Source organism: Maylandia zebra, linkage group LG9, assembly GCF_041146795.1.
Source record: "Maylandia zebra isolate NMK-2024a linkage group LG9, Mzebra_GT3a, whole genome shotgun sequence".
Lineage (NCBI taxonomy): Eukaryota > Metazoa > Chordata > Actinopteri > Cichliformes > Cichlidae > Maylandia > Maylandia zebra.
The window spans coordinates 12,113,773-12,126,131 of record NC_135175.1 but is presented as its reverse complement, the minus strand read 5'-3'; the positions used below and the strand labels follow the sequence as shown (position 1 = coordinate 12,126,131).

The following is a 12,359-nucleotide window of genomic DNA, read 5'->3' as shown; positions in this document are numbered from 1 at the left end:
GTGTGTCAGAACAATGAGGCGACTGCTGAGTGTTACAGGTGTTACAGCAGTGACACATCTGCTGCTGTCAGGCCTGCAGGTATCAGGCTGTTGTTCTCCTTCATCTCATAGTTGACAGAAATTATTTTTGGAGTGGCACAAATAATTTGTGTGGCATCAGATTTGATGCAATTTGATGATTGTTCTCTAAATAATTTAAAATGTTTATTTAAAAAAACGCCTTGGCTGCATTTTTAGGTAAACAGCTGCAAAAAACTTTGTTGTTTGCATAACTCAGTTACTTTTTTGAAGAAGTAACTATATAATTAATTACTCAACATTGGTCATTATTTACTGTATTTTGCAGACAGAGTTACAGACTCTCTCCCAGACCACAGACTCATAATACAAGTCAGAGCTTTATGAAAAAAACAACCAAAGAAACTTGTGTTTTCAAAATTGGAGTTCAAGTTATTTTTACTTCCAATAGTGTTAACATGCTACACAGGTCATGAACAAGATTTTTTTGTTTTGTTTTTTTAAATTTTCATTGTAAGTGGGCTAAAATAGTTAATTAAAAGTAGTCTAACATAAATGTAAATGCTGTAATTTTATTATTTTAATAAACCATGTAACTTGCATGGATTCAATGCTGGCGTCACCACAGTGCACACGTCTGCTGTTGCTCACAGTGGTCCAAGGGATCGCTCAGGGAGTTTCTGTGTTCGCTCAGACACATGAAAAATTAGAGGGAACATTGGGTGCGGGTATACCGGATACGGGTGGCTTTTTTTTTTCTTGAGATGTCATACACTTTGGATTCTAGCCAATCATTTTACGTTTCCGAGGATAGTAGGCGGGTCCAGGTACGTATGTTCTTTGAGAGCAGAGCTACAGATTAAATGTCCAAGGCAAAGCGGTCAAAAGTCTGGCTGTACTTCACAGCAAAATATGCAAACTCAGCAGCAACAAGTGCTTTAAGGTGATACTGTGATACTGTGCAAAGGAAGTAACACCTCGAATCCAATGAAAGACCTGGCAACGCAATAGCGTTTTTTTAAAAGCAGAGAAATGCATCGTATTTGATAGCTTGCTGCCAGACTTCACACCGAGCACATCTGCTGCGGGTGGGTTGCCTGTTATTGGACCTGGAGTTAGCAACATCCCCCAAAAACCCGAAGAGGAGAGTCCTGGCCCCTAGCCCTGCCAGTGTAGCAGACGGATGATGATGCAGCAGCAACCGTTCTTCTCTGTGTGAGGAGCTTAATGTTGTTCATGTGTAATTTACGTTGAGTAGGCTAACCACGTTATTACATTAATGCATGTAAGGTGAACTAGCAAACACCGTCGTAGTTACATGCGACTGTCTTCTTGTTTGATAGAGTGATACCATACATGCCCTGTAGCTGCAGAAAAAGCTAACACCGTTATCTTTTTACAAAAAAAACAAACAGCTAAACATGTTTTCCATTATTCACCGGTTCCAAACAAAGTAGGTATGTTGTATCAAAAGAAAAGGCTAACTTGGTTATCATTTTGCAGAAAAAAGAGACTGCTAAAAATAAAAACATAAGAGGTTTTTGGACAAAGTTTGTGTTCTCCATTCTTTAAGCAATTCAATTCAATTCAATTTTATTTATATAGCACCAAATCACAACAAAAGTCGCCTCAAGGCGCTTCATAGATACAGAGAAAAACCCAACAATCATATGACCCCCTATGAGCAGCACTTTGGCAACAGTGGGAAGGAAAAACTCCTGTTTAACAGGAAGAAACCTCCAGCAGAACCAGGCTCAGGGAGGGGCGGGGCCATCTGCTGCGACCGGTTGGGGTGAGAGAAGGAAGCAACGGTTAGAGCACCATTTAAGCACCCGCACAGTTTCAAAAGTACCGGTATCGGATAAAACCTAAACGATACCCATCCCTAAACAGAGTATAGATAAGGAATCTCTCAAATACAGTGGGGCAAAAAAGTATTTAGTCAGCCACCGATTGTGCAAGTTCCCCCAACTAAAATGATGACAGAGGTCAGTAATTTGCACCAGAGGTACACTTCAACTGTGAGAGACAGAATGTGAAAAAAAAATCCATGAATCCACATGGTAGGATTTGTAAAGAATTTATTCGTAAATCAGGGTGGAAAATAAGTATTTGGTCACCTCAAACATGGAAAATCTCTGGCTCTCACAGACCTGTAACGTCTTCTGTAAGAAGCTTTTCTGTCCCCCACTCGTTACCTGTATGAATGGCACCTGTTTGAACTCATCATCTGTATAAAAGACACCTGTCCACAGCCTCAAACAGTCAGACTCCAAACTCCGCCATGGCCAAGACCAAAGAGCTTTCGAAGGACACCAGGAAAAGTATTGTAGACCTGCACCAGACTGGGAAGAGTGAATCTACAATAGGCAAGCAGCTTGGTGTGAAAAAATCAACTGTGGGAGCAATCATCAGAAAATGGAAGACATACAAGACCACTGATAATCTCCCTCGATCTGGGGCTCCACGCAAGATCTCATCCCGTGGGGTCAAAATGATCATGAGAACGGTGAGCAAAGATCCCAGAACCACACGGGGGGACCTGGTGAATGACCTGCAGAGAGCTGGGACCAAAGTAACAAAGGTCACCATCAGTAACACACTACAACGGCAGGGAATCAAATCCCGCAGTGCCAGACGTGTTCCGCTGCTGAAGCCAGTGCATGTCCAGGCCCGTCTGAAGTTTGCCAGAGAGCACATGGATGATACAGCAGAGGATTGGGAGAATGTCATGTGGTCAGATGAAACCAAAGTAGAACTTTTTGGTATAAACTCAACTCGTCGTGTTTGGAGGAAGAAGAATACTGAGTTGCATCCCAAGAACACCATACCTACTGTGAAGCATGGGGGTGGAAACATCATGCTATGGGGCTGTTTTTCTGCCAAGGGGACAGGACGACTGATCCGTGTTAAGGACAGAATGAATGGGGCCATGTATCGTGAGATTTTGAGCCAAAACCTCCTTCCATCAGTGAGAACTTTGAAGATGAAACGAGGCTGGGTCTTCCAACATGACAATGATCCAAAACACACCGCACGGGCAACAAAGGAGTGGCTCCGTAAGAAGCATTTGAAAGTCCTGGAGTGGCCTAGCCAGTCTCCAGACCTCAACCCCATAGAAAATCTGTGGCGGGAGTTGAAAGTCCGTGTTGCTCGGCGACAGCCCCAAAACATCACTGCTCTCGAGAAGATCTGCATGGAGGAATGGGCCAAAATACCAGCTACTGTGTGTGCAAACCTGGTAAAGACCTATAGTAAACGTTTGACCTCTGTTATTGCCAACAAAGGTTATGTTACAAAGTATTGAGTTGTATTTTTGTTATTGACCAAATACTTATTTTCCACCCTGATTTACGAATAAATTCTTTACAAATCCTACCATGTGGATTCATGGATTTTTTTTTCACATTCTGTCTCTCACAGTTGAAGTGTACCTCTGGTGCAAATTACTGACCTCTGTCATCATTTTAGGTGGGGGAACTTGCACAATCGGTGGCTGACTAAATACTTTTTTGCCCCACTGTAGGTGTCTCACTCTCCATATGTTTCCTGTCGACTTATTCATGGCATGAATATCTTTAACACCTTCTGCATCACTACTTGCTAAGCAAAGACAAAGCAAAATGTTTCACCTCTACCCTAGAAATAAATCTACGTAATATCTGTGACCATAAGCGTGCATGCATTGACCTTTTACTGCACTCTAAGTCACCTTTCACAACAGATCATCTCTTCATGAGCACTTTTTCAGTATGTGTAAGAAAGTGTGCATTATAACCGCTTATTCTACTAAAAGATCAAAGAGAAAACAAACATTTTCAACGTCACTTCCTCTGCCTCCGATATCGGTCATCCTACCTTTTCGACAGATTTAAAAGCCTCTAAGCCCAGGTTTGCCCACCTTGCTGTTCAATTGACCGTTCTCTGTCCAGGACAGCGGCCCGATTTCTAAGTCTTATGTTAATTTATAAGCGCTTCCCGCAGCTTAACAGGAAGCTCCACTTAACCGGCATCTAAGTATCCCACTTTTTTTTTAAACAATGTCTTTTTTATTAAGAGGTTTCCTTTTGTACACATAAACATCAACATATATATTATACATATAGACAGAAAGAAAAGAGAAGGATTACAGATGATCTGTACATTAAGGGTTTTTTTTTTTTTTGTGTCCCGTTTGGATCTATAGCCATCAGAATTGTTGTCTTAAGGCCAAGAAAGATGCCAAGCGGATTTATTTTACCAAGTGGATCATCATGGCCTTGCGATATTGGTCCATTTGATTGACCTTTATTATAATTATGAATTTATTTTATTTACAGTTGCTACAAATGGGACAGACATGACTGGGGGATAGGACAGGGAGAAAGAATGAAAGAAAGAGAGGGAGAGAAAGAAAACCAAAGGGGAGAAGAGACGGTGAGAAGGGGGGGAAGAAAGAAAAAAAACAAACAAAAAAAAACAAAAAAACACCTGGGTCACCTGTATGGAGAAAAAAACCAGAAGAGAAAGCAAACAACAAAGAGCAACAAAAATAAAAAAAGGCACCATCACAATAAACTAGCTAGCAGTAGATACTAAATAATAAACGATATTGTGCAGCACGCAAGATAGACAGCGCACAATGTGCTTTGAGGCAGCAGCCAAGAAAGCTGTAGTCCGCGTCTGTGAATATCCGTTTGTACACCTGTGTGCATACCTGTGTGGATCAGCATGCTTGCATTCCAAAGGTTTCTCCATGTAATGATCTGCTAGAGGGTGTGGGGGGGCCACAGCCCCGTCCACCAGGGCATGAAGCAGGTATGGAGGAGAACAAAACTCCAGACATCCAGAGGCCCCCAGAACACAACAGACCAAGGAAGACCAACAGAGGGGCAGCCGCGCCACTGTCCCAGTAAGAGCTGAGGAGAGTCCCAGATGAGGGCTCACTCAGCAGCCACGGAGCAGAAGCCAGGGGGAGTTGCAGTGACGCGCCCGTGAGCTCCGCCGGCAGCCAGCTGTGCCTGAGTGACCGAGCCCCAGGCCGAGAGGCCGGGGGCACCCCACCTCCGAAGTGGCCCGAGCGAGCCCCAGGCTCCAGGCCCCGATAAGCGGCCGCCAAGGAGTGAGCCGGTGTGTACCCGGACGCCCACCCCCAGACACAAAGAACCACCAACGCACCGACACCTGAGAGAGTCCGCCACTGGCAGGGGAAGTGGTGGTGGGTGGAGATAGGCCTCCAAACCTTGGAGGGCCTGAGATGTCCCCAGAGAGGTGGCGTCTGATACCCAACCTGACATATAGACACAAACATCCATTCCCACCCTCATGCTCTCATATGCACTTACTCCACACTCAACCAACGTGGAGACAGACATAAAGAGACGCTGTACACACGATCACACTCCCCAAGCGTACTCTACGAACCGGGTCTAGGTACCCTTGCCCCTGGAGGGGGGAACTGCACCCAGACCCAGGTGGTCTGTACATTAAGGTTAAGTAGTACATTTAAGCTGTGAAATGAGTCCAAAAATGTATCTTCGGCTGTGAAATAAAAGAAAAAAAAAGAAAAAAGGGAAAGAAAGAGAAAAAAAAAGAATATAAACAAATGTATAATATATCCCAAAGTAACATAATCCCTGCAAAACAATCCCATTCATTCCCACCCAGGTCACTGCCTGCACCCGCACACTGTATTTCCACACCTGACTTAAGAGAGTTCGCTGAAAAATTCTTATAGATTTTGAAAAGCATCAAGGAAGGGTCCCCACATGTCTTGAAATTTCCCAGTGGAGTTCTGAAGTGAGTGTCTTATCTTTTCCAGTTTTAGACAGGCCATGAGGTCATATAACCACTGTTTGTGAGTGGGAGGGGCAGCGTCCCGCCACCTCAGTAGGATTGCCCTTCTGGCCAACAGGGAACAGAATGATAATGCCTGTTTTTTAGAGGCCGGTAGAAGCACCTCATTCCCACTGATGCCAAACAGAGCAAGAAGGGGGCCGGGGGCCAGCGTCACACTGAGAATTCTGGACAGGGTACGAAAAACCTCTGACCAGAACTGAGTGAGATTGGGACAAGACCAGTACATGTGGACCAGTGAGGCTTCAGCAGTTTTGCATCTGTCACAGTATGGAGTGATTTCAGGGTAGATACGGGATAATCTGGATTTTGAGAAATGGGCTCTATGCACCACTTTGAACTGGATTAAACAATGGCGGGCACATAGTGATGTAGTGTTGACATGTTTGAGTATAGAGGCCCATGTTTCATCAGAGGTTGTCATGTTTAAGTCTTCTTCCCACAGTGTCTTGAGCTTGGATGAAGAGGTATGTGTCAAATTTAACATTTTATTGTAAAGCAAGGAAATCAGCCCTCTATTGGTTGGATTGAGTTGTAGAATAGTTTCTAGTAGTGTAGGCTCTGGTGGAGGGCTTGAGCCTGAAATCTGGGAACAAATAAAGTGCCTGACTTGCAAGTATCTGAAAAAGTGTGATGGTGGAAGAATATATTTATTAGCAAGTTGTTCAAATGATGCTAGTTTGTTGGCTATGAATAGGTCCTTAAAGCAAGTTATTCCACTTCTGTGCCACTCCGCAAACCCACCGTCCTGGGTAGAAGGTTTAAAGAAATGGTTAGATGCAATGGGACTGAGGAGGGAGAAGTCACAAAGTTTAAAATATTTCCTAAACTGGCCCCATATTTTTAATGAGTGCACCACTACAGGGTTGGGAATGAAGTTGAATGAAGAGGATGGGAGTGGAGAACAAAGTGCAGCTAGTAAGGATATACTGTTGTCACTATGCAATTCCATAGTGACCCAGTCAGGACAACCACTCCGATTATGGTAAAAATACCAAAACACCAAACATCGTATGTTAGCAGCCCAATAATAAAAACGAAAGTTGGGAAGTGCAAACCCACCCTCAATTTTAGATTTTTGAAGATGCATCTTATTGAGCCTTGGGCGTTTACCCTGCCATAGATAAGATGAGATGACAGAGTCCAGCTTATTGAAAAAAGTGTTGGGAATGAAAATGGGTATGGCCTGGAAAAGGTATAGAAATTTGGGTAGAATGGTCATTTTAATTGAATTGATATGTCCTACCAGAGACATAGAGAGTGGTGTCCAGTGGGTAAGGGACCACTTCACTTGGTTCAGCAATGCACTCACATTTTCTGTGAAAAGGTTTTTATGTTTTTTTGTCACTGTGATTCCCAAATATGTAATTTTTGTCCTTTCAACTCTGAAGGGCAAGCAGGTGAAGTCTAACATACTGGCTTTGCTACTTAGCGGGAAGAGCTCACTTTTATTAAGGTTCAGTTTATACCCTGAAATCTGACCAAATTGACTAAGCAGATTCAATGCAGATGGTAGTGAGGCTAAGGGCTTAGAAATAAAGAGCAGGGCCCTGTTTCAGGAAGCCGGTTTAGAAAACTCAGAGTGAAAAACGATACGCAGGGTTGAGTAACCCCGAACTGTCCAACTCGGAATATTCGGTTTCAGAAAGGCTGATAACAATTAGTTCAGTCAACGCGGAGTTGCTTTAACCCCAAGTGAAGCGCGCGGACGAGGATACATAAAGCCCTGATAAGCGGAGCACAGATTAAGCGAGTCACCATGGAGACGGAGGGAAAGAAGGCACGGTCAATGTATTTCACAGCGCTTGAGGCCGAAATTCTGATGGCAGCATATGCCGATAACATGCAAATTCCGCGGAAAAAAGTAACACAGCCACAGCTGCAAAAGCATGCATGGCAAAACATAGCCGACAGAGTCAATGCGTGAGTGTTAATTTAAACATTGATCTAGGGATTTCCACCCATTTAACACGTTATTTTATCATATGTTATTTTATTTGTTATTTTATACATTTTATTTTGTGATGTGATGTGAGCGCAGGTGCAACCCAACAGGCCCCAAACGTTCCTGGCAGCAAGTAAAAATGAAATATAAAAATATAGTCCAAACAGGTAAGGTGTAATTGTATTATGAGCCATAGTGCTTGGTCTGTTTGTCCGATGTAAATCAATTGCAGTTAGAGGCTACATTAATTTTCTTTCTGTAAGCACTTATTGAAATTATCTGAGCACATTACAAGTACATATTTGCTTACTCTGTATGCTCAAATGTGGCCCGTTATAGCCAACAGAAAAAAAGCGGAGGCCCGAAAAACAGGTGGGGGTCCTCCACCACCACCACTCACAGAGGCTGAGCAGTTGGCCCTCAGCCAAAACAGTGGGCGCCCTGTGGCCGAAGGCATCTCTGCGGGGACATCCTCTGAGTCAATAACCCCGCAAGACACAAGTGCCTACATAAGGGGTAAATTCAAAATAATACATGATGGGCATACATCCTTTCTTCACAGTCACCTTTGCAGTGCGACACATTCATTTGATAAACTCTTTACCATAATGGATTATTTTGTAGTGAAGTTATTTTCCGACTGATTTTGCCTTCCCTCAGTCTTGGTTGTCTTTGAGAGCATAATGACAATGAAGTGTAAGGTGATTGGTATGTTTGTTAATTGCCATTTGGTCCCTTGTAAGTTATAAGTGACCTGTATAAACCTCATATTCTATCAGTTGATGGTGATGGTGTACTGCATCTGGTGCAGCCTCCTGTTGAGCCAGACCAACATGCAGTTGTGAGTAATACTCCACAGATTATATGAGTGTACAGTAGAACTGCAATGTTGTTTATTTCTTTACTACAGGAAAATAATGAAGAAACATTGACAGCTGTTACAGAGGAGGAAGCAACAGAGACACTTTATGAGGTGTACATCTTTTAATACTTTGTGTACAGGAAATACAGGCGACCAATAAAGCCAGTTGAACAAAACATCTGTTTATTCTTCTATCAACATGTTGAGGTGATGGGTCAAAAGAAATGATTGTGACATATGGTGTCTCTGACTGCACTTCCATCTTGTATGTCCGTGGGAGGGTCAGGATGTTCATGGTTTGGATCACTGCTGATGTTTGGTTCAGAAGGACAGTGTTCTCCTCTAATTGTGGCAATGTTGTGAAGAATCACACATGCCACAATAATGTCACATGCCCTTTCTGGGGTGACCCTGAGTCTTTGCAGGCACTGGAACCGGGCCTTAAGCATTCCGATAGTCATTTCAATTCTGGCTCTTGTCCTGCAATGAGCCAGATTATATCGCTGCTGTGGGCCCGGTTCAGGGTCAGGGTAAGGGGTAAGCAAATAGGGTAAACATGGATACCCCCTATCACCAAGCAAGTAGCCAGTGAACTCTCCTAAGACAGAAGGGTACACTTCAGTTCAAATGTCCCTGAAGCAATTGGTCTTTATATATTTTAAAGTATTCTCAACTCACCATGTCCAAATTTTGTGCTCAGTGTACATTCACGGAATATTTGTGAGTCATGGACAGAGCCTGGCCACTTGGCTTCCACATTTGTGATAATGTTGGCAGCATCATATATGATCTTCACAGTGCAGAGAACACAAATTAGCATCCATTACTATGATGAAATAATTTGTTAGTTTGAAATGCTACAGGGAACTATGTACCTGTACATTAATGCTGTGGAAAGACTTCCTGTTCACATAGTCTCCTTCATTTACTGAAGGAGCAATGATTGGAATGTGAGTGCCATCTATACAGCCAATCACGCCTGGGAACCCTGAAAATAAATGTAAAATTTAAGTAGTAGTTCAAGTATCACCACATCATAAATTAAGTTTTGGTCATCCTGATACCTACAACTTTGTGGCATCCCTCTTTGATAAATCTTGTGGGTCTATGACCGGGGAACACCACAAACGAGTACAGGAGACGTTTCAGTGCAACTGTAACATTCCTGACTGCCCGACAGACGGTAGCCTTGGAAACGTGCTCAGCGTCACCAATATTATACAGAAAGCTCCTGTTTGCAAAAAAACGAAGTGCAATACAAATAATATGTACAGAACTGAGAGGATGTCCGCGATGTGTCACATGCGTAATATATGGCCTGAGGATGTTATTCAAATAACTTATAGATTGTGCTGAGAAACGGCAACGTTCGCACAGACAATCATCAGGAAATGATAAAATGTCCAAACGCGCTCTAATCACTCTCTCCCGGCGGAGAGCTCTGCGGAGAATTTGGGCTTCACGATCTACTGGCTCTTCAAGGAAGGAGCACGCCATGTCCGACACTTCCTACTGTCAGGTTTCCGACAAAGGGGCGGAGACAGTCAGGGTTAGTTGTAGTAAACCTGCTAGGGGGCAGGTTAGCTTCACGGCGTGTGTCGTCATAGTGACTCACTCAGGCTTCAGCTGAACTCGCTTTGTGAAACCGAAAACCCAGAGTTTTCGTTAACTCAGGGTATACTTACTCAGTTTTTCCACTAAACCGGCTTCCTGAAACAGGGCCCAGGAGATCATCTGCATAGAGCGAGACCTTATGTTCTGTATTGTTTCTCCAAATGCCGTGTACCTCTTTGCAACTGCGGAACGCAATGGCAAGGGGTTCTATGGCCAGATCAAAAAGCAGGGGCCTGAGAGGACATCCCTGGCGTGTGCCTCTGTGAAGTTTGAAGGGTTTTGACAATTGGAGGTTAGTTCATATTGTAGCAGATGGTTGAGAATAGAGTAATTTGATCCATGAAGTAAATTTCGCTCCAAAGCCAAATCTATCAAGGACTGCAAAGAGATAATCAAACTCAACTCGATCAAAGGCCTTTTCAGCGTCAAGCGAGACCACACATTCATCAGAGTCTGTAGAGCTGGAGTAGACTATGTTAAATAGCCTCCTTATGTTAAAATATGAATGACGACCTTTAATGAAGCCTGTCTGGTCTTTCGAAATAATTTTTGGAAGAACTATTTCTAGTCTACGGGCAAGTATCTTGGCTAATATTTTAGCGTCTGTGTTCAGTAGAGAAATGGGTCTATAGGAGGCACATTCCAACGGATCTTTTCCTTTCTTTTTAATAAGTGTAATACAGGCTTCATAGAATGATTGAGGAAGAGATCCTTGTTCCTTGCAGTCCGTGAGGGTTGCACTAAGCTGCGTGGACAGTAATGAAGAGAAGTGTTTGAAAAATTCTGACGGAAAGCCATCCGGACCTGGACACTTACCAGAATGCATCGAAGCTATAGCCAAGGAAACTTCTAACTGGGAGATGGGTTCATCCAGCCTTGTTTTAAGTTCTGTTGGAATTTCAGGAATGTTAAGTTTAGCTAAAAACTCATTAATTGCATTACAGTCAGTTTGGGACTCTGAGGTGTAAAGCTGTGAGTAAAAATCCCTGAACACTTCATTGATTTTTTCATGATCTGTGACTATGTTGCCATCTTGTGCTCAAGAACTTCTACTCCTGCACCATCGAGAGCGTCCTGACGTCAAACATCTGCACCTGGTTTGGGAACAGCACCAAGCAGGACAGACGAGATCTGCAAAGGGTGGTGCGCTCGGCAGAACGCATCATTCAATCAGAGCTCCCTGACCTGCTGTCCATCTACACCAAGCGGTGCAAGTCCAAAGCTAGGAAGATTATGATGGACCTCTCCCATCCCAACAATGGACTCTTCTCACTGTTGAGGTCTGGGAAGCGCTTCCGCTCCCTTAAGGCCAAAACAGAGAGAATGAGGAGGAGCTTCTTCCCCCAGGCTATTCGGGCCCTGAACCAGGTGTAGGACTGGACTCTCCCAAACACGTCACTATAAGACTGGACTCTCACACACGTCACCACACGCACCACCACACATTTCCTATAATCCTATAATTCCTATAATTTACAATCCTTATCTTTATAATCTCTTCTGCTATTTGCACATTTTTACTGTAAATTCCTAAGTTAATTTGTAAATTTTTGTAGTAAATTGTAAATATTGTAAAACTTTTCTTCTGTCATTTAATGGTCGGGCATTGTACAGCTACAAGCATTTCACCCCCATGTCATACTGTGTATGGTTGTGTGTGTGTGACAAATAAAATTTGAATTTGAATTTGTTGTCGAATTTTAAGAATACTTTGCCTTGCCCGAGAACCTTTTAGAAGGCTCGCCAGTAATTTATCAGGTTTGTCACCATGCATATAAAATTTGGATTTGTCATGTAAGAGTAAACGTTCAGTCGAGTACGTTGTGAGTAGGTCAAGTCTTGTTTTAAGTTCTACACGCTTTTTAAATATTTCATGACTCTGTTTGAGAGCATACTGTTCATCAGTCTCCTTAATCTGTTGCATTAACTTGTTCCTTTCATGGGTGGACTGTTTTTTAATTCTTGCCGAATAAGCAATAATCTGGCCTCTGATATACGCCTTAAAGGCATCCCATACGACAAGGCTGGAAGTCTCTGGGGAAGAGTTGGTGGCAAAGTAAAAGCGTATCTCATCCTGGATAAACT

At 43.2% G+C, this 12,359-nt stretch overlaps 1 long non-coding RNA gene across 1 annotated transcript; it reads right to left on the bottom strand.

The window, feature by feature from the left end:
• Positions 1–8,777: 8,777 nt before the first annotated feature.
• Positions 8,778–9,720, bottom strand: LOC143420257 (uncharacterized). Its single transcript, XR_013100077.1, has 3 exons — positions 9,536–9,720; positions 9,339–9,450; positions 8,778–9,258 (listed from the first exon to the last, which is right to left on the bottom strand). It is a non-coding gene; the product is annotated as an uncharacterized LOC143420257 (long non-coding RNA).
• Between the last annotated feature and the right edge of the window lie 2,639 nt (positions 9,721–12,359).